General features: G+C 48.3%; 1 pseudogene; it reads right to left on the bottom strand.

Annotated features, from left to right (window-relative positions):
- Window positions 1–4,997: 4,997 nt before the first annotated feature.
- Window positions 4,998–9,676, bottom strand: part of LOC116042019 — an 11,144-nt pseudogene continuing 6,465 nt past the window's right edge.

Below are 9,676 nucleotides of genomic sequence, written 5' to 3'. Positions count from 1 at the left end.
CCCGTCCGCTGTATACGGCGTAGACATCCACGTGGACAGCTCATAATGCGTACAGATAACACGCCACCTGGCTTTAGAAAGTGGCCGTGTATGTTTACGTGACGTCATGATGTCATGTCGACACTAGGGTTAAGCCTGGTTCACACCGGACGATTTTAAAATTGTCGGCTGATTTTCCAATCCTGAGAGACTCCACACACGGCGATAAAAGATCACGGTCTAACAGTTTTGGTCGTACAGCGTGTGGTACAACACATCACACACCAACCGATCTGACTCCCCAGCATTCCCAGGTCAGACGGGAAATCTCGCAAAATCCCTCGAGATCAAACGTGACTTCAGAGTAAACAATCATGGCGGACGAAGAGGATGCAGTGGCTCTATATATGTCTATGGTGGCGATAGTTTGTAGTTTGTTTTTAACCAAAAAAAAAATGTTATCAAAAGAAAAGGCGATGGTCAAAGAAGTGGCGACAACGCGAGCATGGACTATACTCGCTCTACTTATCTCCGACGTCCACCGTCCACCAACGCCTCGTCACCTCTCTTTCTGATTGGCTACACGCCACAGTCCACAGGCTGCGTGCTCGTTTGTCCCCGGGGGACACCACACACCAGGAGGAATCGGGCCAAAACAATCCAACATGTTGGATATCCCCGATTTGAGATGGGAGAGGTCCCGACGTCCTTCCGAGCAGACGAGAGCAGTCTTAACACACCACACACGGCAGGAACATCTGATCAGATTATTTTACCATAATCGGAGCATCCTTAAGATTGTCAGAAGGGGGGAATCGGGGCTAAAATCAGCCTGATTATCCTGCCGTGGGAACCAGGCTTTAAAGAACATTCTCCAGCTTAGTTTGATTTTTTACTAAATGTTTATATAAACTTGTGTTTTCCTCGGGTCAAATTTGACCCATTTTCAAAAAGATTACACATCACAAATATGGTTTCTTTCAGCCAAATTGCACGTTAACATATTAATGGACTTTTATTCCATGTTGGGTGTTTATAGCATCTTGAAACTAAACTTTGACATTCTTTGATCCGCTCAACGTCCTCTGATCTTAACTATTAGTCCAAATAATTCATAATTTCTGCTTTGTTTTTACTTAAAAATTAGGTTTAATGTCATTTAAATTAGGCTTATTGGCCATGAATTTAAAAACAAACATCAAAAGTATCGGAAAAAAGAGTTAGTAAGTTAACAGCTTTAACCTGGAGCTGCTGCAGTACACACACACACACACACACACACACAGATACACACACAGATACACACACACACACACACACACACACACACACACACACACACACACACACACACACACACACACACACACACACACACACACACACAGATACACACACACACAGATACACACACACAGATACACACACACACACACACACACACACACACACACACACACACACACACACAGATACACACACACACACACACACACAGATACACACACACACAGATACACACACACAGATACACACACACACACACGCTCACACACACACACACACACACACAGATACACACACACACACACCGCAAACACACACACACGCTCACACACACACACACACACACACACAGATACACACACACACACACACAGATACACACCGCAAACACACACACACACACACAAACACTCAGATACACACACACACACGCTCACAAACACACACACCGCAAACACACACACACGCTCACACACACACACACACACACACACTCACAGATACACACACACACACACACACACACACAGATACACACACACACACACACACACAGATACACACCGCAAACACACACACAGACACACACACACAGATACACACCGCAAACACACACACACACACGCTCACAAACACACACAGATACACACCGCAAACACACACACACAAACACTCAGATACACACACTCTCACACACACACACACACACACACACTAAAGCGTTAGTGAGTTAGCGGTGTTTAAAATGTTTAACAAGACACGAGGGCACAAATATATAGTAGAAAATGACATTTCTTCTTTATTTAAATGTAGTTTATGATTCTCAGATAATCCCTCAACCCGTAAAGGAACAGTCCAACATTTTAACACTCGTAAACATGTGTGATTCTAGTTTCTTCTCTCTTCTGGGACAGGAAACTGAAGATCTTTGAGGAAGTCATCTTGGGCTTTTTGGGACCCACTGATCCACATTTTAGACCTAAAAACTCATCCACTCATCCAGGACATAACCCACACATTAATCTACAATATCTCTGTCTGACAAACCGTCCAAAACCCCCAACGATTCAGCTGAAAATGAACTTAATTTGAACAATTGATCAACCCCTAAACCCCCTAACATTCACCCAAGTCTTCCACAGACAGAGGGAAACCCCCCTAGGATACCTGCCTGAACTCTCCTCCCTCTCTCTCTCTCTGTTTCCGTTCTCACCGGCAATTTCCACAGGATGTGGAACGTCTGCAGACCGGCTCTGCTGCAGAACGGCTGCGTGCTCCGCCGTCCGTCAATACCCACCAGGTCCGGATTTGTTGCGGCACGGCTGCGGCCATGACTGACAGCTGTAGTCACGAGGACCCACGAGATCTCACGAATTCACGTAGAACAGAACCACAAAACCAAGAACAGTTAGTTTCCATCCAGAGGAGTAGAGGGGAAACTACTCTGAGCTGTGTTTTCAAGGTGTAGTGCAGGAAATATGATCCGCCGTGAGCACGCTGGATTTTACTTTGAAAATTAACCGGATTTTTATTTTGTTTCTGTGCTCGACTTCCTGTCCCGCACTATCTGCCGTGTGCTGAGTTGCTGCGGAGCTCTCCGACGTCCGGCAACAATAGAAGTTCTGGTATCTGCTCCGGAGGGCTGGGACCGCCGGAGCTGGGACGGAGTCGGGACGCAGACGTTCTGCAGTCAGTGGAAATACACACACTGACTTTAATGGAAACCTAATGACTCCACAGACGTTCCGCATCCAGTGGAAATTGCCGGTCAAACTCCGTTCTCTTCAGGAAACAACAACGACCTTGTAGCTAACGAGCTACACGCTGAAAATATCAAGTTGAGGAGAAGATGTGGACGGTGCAACGAGACAGGTCTGCTCGGTTGTTTCAGGGAATGATTGTAAAGACTAGAGCTGGGCGATATGGAGAAAATCAAATATCCAGATATTGTTGACCAAATAACTCGATATCAATAATGTGGCGATTTTGTAGGGTTGACAATTGGTGCTTTCACAAAATATGCACACAATGAGATTTTTGATAAATAATCATCAGTTATGTTGATATAACCAGTCCTTCCAGAAAAATGTTATGTATTATGCGGCACGTTTTCTTAAAAAATACGATCGAATATGCAGGATATTTATGCAATTTTATGCGATGAAATTGCGGGAACTTGCAAGAACTGCGGTTTCATCGTGGCTTCGTCGCGGGGTTTGCAGCTTTTCGATGATGTTCACGTCACGTAATTACGTCACTTCATAACGTTCCCATGGCAACAGGGGGAAATAGCTGCTCTTGTGTGAAGTAAACGCAACATTTTTTAACTTTCTGCTAAGATATATGGGACTTTTTTTGCAACAAAAATGCGGGGATTATGAAATTATGCAAGCCCCGCATATTTTGCGCAGAAATCTGCAATTTATGCGGCGAAAGTGCGGCGTATTTGAAAACATGCGCCCCCCGCATAAATATGCAGACTTTGGCTGATTATGCGTTGAATTATGAGATCACATGATCACGTTTTTCTGGAGGGACTGATTAATAACTATGTGGGAAAAGGCAAATAATAGAACAGTCTGGTAAGTTCAGAAAATGACATCGCTTTACTGTAATGCAGCCTTTAAAACCAGGAAAAGACTAAACTTGTGTCATATCAGGATATTACGATATCCAAAATTTAAGACAATATCTAACCTCATATATCGATATAATATTGATATATTGCCCAGCTCTAGTAAAGACCCATAAACCCTCTTTGAAATACCTAAACCCTTTGCCAAATACGTGCTCCCAAGTCTTCCTGAAGCCTAAGTAGGGCTGCACAATTAATCGCAATTGTATCGAAATTGCAACATGGACTAACCCAATATCCAAATCGCAGAGGGGCGCAAAATATGTGTTCAAACCTTTCTGAATGAAGTATTTTGGTGCTGCAGAGACGTCCCGGTCTACACATCCCATCCTACAGACTACAGAAAAACATCTTTGTTTGGTACAGATCATTGCAAAAATCACACTATAATCATTTTAATTTCTGTTAATGTTAATAATTTTCAATGAAAATGAGAATAATGATAGAAAAATGATCATTCCCTCCAATATCGTGAATCATATCGCAATCACGATATCAGTCAAAATAATCGCAATTACATATTTTCCTCATATTGTGTAGCCCTAAACCTAAAGGTCCTGACACGCCAACCGATAACCGGCCGTCTGACCGTCTGGCGAGGTCGGTGACTCGAGTCTGTCCGGTGTGTTCGTGCCGTCATCCGTCCAAGGGGCCGTCGGCCTTCATTTTGGCCGACCTGACATGTTGCGTCAGAGGGCGGGCAGTCAGACTCAATGACCCATCTGATTGGTGGAGAGCTAACCAGGAAACGGGGAGCGGGATGAGCGTGACTAGAGCCTCTAAACATCTGATGAAGATCTTTTAAACTGACCTTTGTTGATCTGAAATGAAGACAGATTCAGCAACTGCACGGCCTATTTCTCTCTTCAAATGTTTTCAGAAACACGTTTCGGTGAACTATTTTAGTCCAATATGAGATCGTATTCTGAACGAGCCGCCATGACAGTCTGGCTTTGAATTTCCGGAGAAACCAGACCCACGTGACGCTTTTGTCCAATCAGCTGCCAGTTTTCATTTTTGGGCGACAATACAGATCAGCGCCGCCTGCTGTTATGGAGACGTATTACGTCTCGTTTCTTTGTTGTTCTGAGGAACTTTTTGGACCAACTCGAGTAGACTGATCAGTCCGACTGCCTATTCTGCCGACGGTCGGCCGTCTGGTTGGTGTGTCAGGGGCTTAAGGGAAAACACAGACTTTCAGTCCAAAGAAAAGTCTTCATCCTGTATCGTATCTTCATCTTGTTCGTCAGAGTCTCTGTGAGCGGCCGGGGTCGCAGGCAGCAGTGTTTCGGGGCGCACGTCCTCCACCGTGACGCCCGGATCGGTTTCTTTGAGTTGCGTGTCAAACGTTAGGCTGCCCAGTTCGGCGGCGATGTCGAGCTCCGGCTCCGGCGCCAGCGGCGCTAACGTCTCTCTCTGCGGCAGCACGAAGTCCAGCGGCTGGAGGACGGCGGCGATGTCGATGCAGCCCAGACCGCCGTACCGGTGCAGCTGAGTCGCAGGAACTCCTGCAGAGACACAAAGAGTTCAGGCGTGGTGCAACATGGCCCAGGGTTCAACAATCAAGGTTTCCTGACGGCCCGGGGAAAGTAACTATAGCAACCAAGTTAGGGTTAACTTTGGGGAACTCCCTAGATAGCTGGACTCCAAAAACAAACTTGAAAAAGGCGACAAATATGTCAAAAAATAATTCTAACTTTCTTTTGAAAAAGGCAACAAAAACGTCAAAAAAAATTCCTTGAAAAAGGCAACAACTATCTCGAAAAAATGCCCCAGAAAGACGACAAAAACGTTGAAGAAATGATCCCAAAAACCTTTTGTCCGGGAACATCGTCTGAAACAATTCCCCAATGTCCTCATCGGTATTATAGAACTGGTGTCTAAGACTGGCTGCAGTAGAAGTCCCGTGTACGTCTCAGTATTTGGATATATATATATATATATATATATATATATATATATATATTATATATATATATATATATATATATATATATATATATATATATTTTGAAGTTGCTCACCTAGGATGAGAGCGAGCTGAGCCGGAGGGAACAGGACCTGCAGGCAGCGGTTGAGGAACGGCAGTAGGTCGTCAGCGTACGAACAGCAGAAGTGAACAAACAGCTCCTTCTCTCTGCTGCTGAACGCCGACTCCTCGGCACGGTGAAACGCCACAATCTGACGGGTCACCTGGCGGGAAACAACAACAACAACAACAACAACAACAACTCAACACACAGGGCTGGGTAGCGTTCAAAAACTCCAATAAACAATCAAAACAAAAGCACATTGTCCCCGGCCGTACTGCTTAGGCCGGCTGCACACTGGCCGCGTGGCGTGAGCGTGTCGGCTTCGTGGCGTGTCCGTTTATATTTGGGCTCCCATGGTAACAGGTTAGAGCGTGCACACTGCCTGCTTGACACGCACGTCTCAGAAAACGCGTGCATGCTACAAATAGGACCGACGCCTATTTTTCACGCCACACGCCAGCGTGTTTGGAAGCGTTTCCAGGCAACATAGAATATGAAAAGATGTTTATATGTCATTTAGACACAAATACATATTAATAAATGACGTGTTGATGTTTGAAAGTCTCGAGGTTTTGATATAAATGTCATTTAAAAAAAATAATAATTATCGATTTTCAAATATTGCACCTTTCAATCCAGAAGGAAATATTCTGGAGCCTATTTAGCCGTCAATCCTGCCGACGTTGTCTTTGCTGTAATCAGATCAGAATATATTTATGTTTATGTTTATGAGAAACATCCATGTGTCCAGACAAGGCTAGCAGCAGCAGCGCCGCGTCAGACACCTTTCTGGTGTGGAAAGACATAGAAAACGCCACGCAGCCGCCACGCAACAGAAACGCCACGCTCACGCCACGCAGCCAGTGTGCAGGAGGCCTTACCGTCTTCAGTGCGTCCTGGAGACACGCGGTGACGTCCTGCGCCAGCCCGACGGGGCAGCAGAGCCGCAGGTCGTTGAAGGCGGTCAGGACGTTGTTGAGGAAGCAGGCCAGCGGCTGGAAGTCCAGCAGAGCCATGGGCGGCTGCAGCGCGCCGGGCTGGGCGCCAGGCGCCGCCGTGTGAGGGATGCTACCGCCCAGCACCGAGGGCAGGGCGATGAGCGTGTACACGTTCATGTCCTCCTGGAACGAGTCGGCCGCCTCCCGCACGGCTCGGCCGAATGTCTCCGCCGCCACGCGCTGGAACATGGGCGCCAGCTGGCCGCGGAAGTCGGCCCCGACTCTGCTGAAGGACAGACCGAAGTACATGCACTGGCCCAGCAGGGAGTCCAGGCGGCCGCCCACGCCACGCTGCAGGTCCCGCTCCAACGTCGCCAAAACTCCGCCACCTTACATGGATATTAGAAACACAAAGGAGTGGTAGAGGGATAAGATATCGTTATTGAGATGAGGACAGAGACAGAGAGAGGAGGAGGAGAGAGAGAGCGGAGTGACCAGTAGAGAGAGAGGAGAGGAGAGCAGGAGACAGAGAGAGAGAGACGAGCAGAGAGAAGAGAGAGAAGAGAGGAGGGTAGAGAGAGAGAGAGAGACTAGCAGGAGCAGAGAGCAGAGAGGGAGGACGGAGAGAGAGACAGAGAGAGAGAGAGGAGAGAGAGGAGAGAGAGATGAGGAGGAGAGAGAGATAGAGAGAGGAGAGACAGAGAGAGAGAGAAGAGAGAGAGAGAGAGAGAAGAAGAGAGAGAGCGAGAGAGGACAGAGAGAGAGAGAGACAGAGAGAGGAGGGACAGAGAGAGGAGGACAGGAGAGAGAGAGAGGAGAGACGGGAGAGGAGGAGGAGGAGGGGAGGAGAGAGGAGGGGAGAGGGGAGGAGGTGGAGGGAGGAGAGAGACAGAGAGATGAGCAGGAGAGAGGGAGAGAGAGGAGGAGAGGAGAGAGAGAAGAGAGAGAGCAGGAGAGGAGAGAGAGACCAGAGAGAGAGAGAGAGAGCAGAGAGCACAGAGAGAGAGAGAGAGACACAGAAGAGAGAGAGAGAGAGAGGCCAGGAGAGAGAGAGAGGAGAAGAGCACGAGAGAGAGGAGAGAGAGACACAGAGAGAGAGACGAGAGAGAGGAGAGAGACACAGAGAGAGAGAGAGAGAGAGACAGAGAGGAGAGAGACAGAGGAGGGACAGAGAGAGAGAGACAGAGACAGAGAGAAGAGGACAGAGAGAGAGAGAGAGACAGAGAGAGAAGAGAGAGAGACAGAGAGAGAGAGACGCGAGAGACAGAGGAGAGAGAGAGAGGAGAGAGAGAGACGAGAGAGACAGAGAGAGAGAGAGAGGAAGAGAGGAGGCGCAGGACAGACAGACGACACAGAGAGAGAAGAGCAGAGAGAGACGAGAGCAGAGACGAGAAGAGAGAGAGAGAGAGAGGACAGACAGAGAGAGAGAGAGAGAGACAGCAGACAGCAGAGAGAGAGAGAGAGACAGACAGACGACAGAGAGAGAGAGACAGACAGACAGAGAGAGAGAGAGAGAGAGAGAGAGGACAGACGAGGACAGACGAGACAGACAGAGACAGAGAGAGAGAGAGGACAGAGAGAGTATAAAGTACTGAGGGAATTCTTTGTTAAATATAAATACCTTCTGCACCACACAGCGTGGAAGATGGCGGCTCGTTCACGGCGGCCTGGCCGCCGGCGTGCGGCAGCAGAGGGTCGTCGTCCGAGAAGATGGCTCGGTACTGAGTGATGATGTCAAAAGGTGCACCCGCACGCCTCGATGGTTTTGGTGATGTGGAAGTAGGGGTCGTCGTCGGCGACGCGGCGAGGATGGAGTGCAGCCAGTGCCGCGCGCCTGCAGGAACTTGACCCTTAGATCGCCTCCGTGAAACACGTACCATGCGACGCAGGTAGCCAATCACGCGCAGGCACGCCGGAAGTGGGAGTTGCTGCGCAGCTGCTGCAACAGCTGGTTGAGCATCAGCTGGGTCGATGGCGGAACTTCACGCACGATCCCCTGAAGGTACAGACGAGATAAGAGTTCATAGGATGAGTGGTGGTGTGTGTGTGTGTGTGTGTGTGGTGGGGTGTGTGTGTGTGTGTGTGTCTCTGTGTCTGTCTATCTGTGTGTGTGTAGGTGGTGTGTGTGTGTGTGTGTGTGTGTGTGTCTGTGTGTGTTGATGTCGGTGTGTGCTGTGTGGGTGTGTGTCTAGTGTCTGTGTATGTTGTGTGTGTGTGTGTGTGGTGTGTCTGTGTGTGTGTGTGTCTGTCTTGGTGTGTGTGTGTGTGTGTGTGTCATGTGTGTCTGTATGTCTGTGTTCTGTTGTCTGTCTGTCTGTGTCTGTGTGTGTGTGTGTTGTCTCTGTGTGTGTGTGTATGTGTGTGTGTCTGTCTGTGTGGTGTGTGTGTGGTGTTGTGTGTGGTGTGTGTGGTGTGTGTGTGTGTGTGTGTGGTGTGGTGTGTATGTTCGTGTGTGTGTGTGTGTGTGTCTGTCTGTATGTCTGTCTGTGTGTGTGTGTGTGTGTGTGTGTGTCTGTCTAGTGTGTGTGTGTGTGTGTGGGTGTGTGTGTGTTGTGTGTGTGTGTCGTAGTCGCTGATGCGTGTGATTTTCGGCCTTTCATACGCCGTCAATTCACACGCAATCGCAAGGTAATGTAAGTCAATGGAGGCCAAACGCGTGGATAAACACAGAAATGCGGCCCTGGGCTCACCTGGATGACGGGGAGCGAGGCGTGCTTCTTCTACAGCCTCTTGGCGTACGCCGCCAGCTCCAGAGCTCATCGTAGTAGCCGTTGCGGACGCAGGTGTCCATGAGCTGCGGATCT

The sequence above is a fragment of the Sander lucioperca genome, chromosome 3, assembly GCF_008315115.2.
Source record: "Sander lucioperca isolate FBNREF2018 chromosome 3, SLUC_FBN_1.2, whole genome shotgun sequence".
NCBI lineage: Eukaryota > Metazoa > Chordata > Actinopteri > Perciformes > Percidae > Sander > Sander lucioperca.
This window is presented reverse-complemented; position numbering and strand designations above follow the sequence as displayed.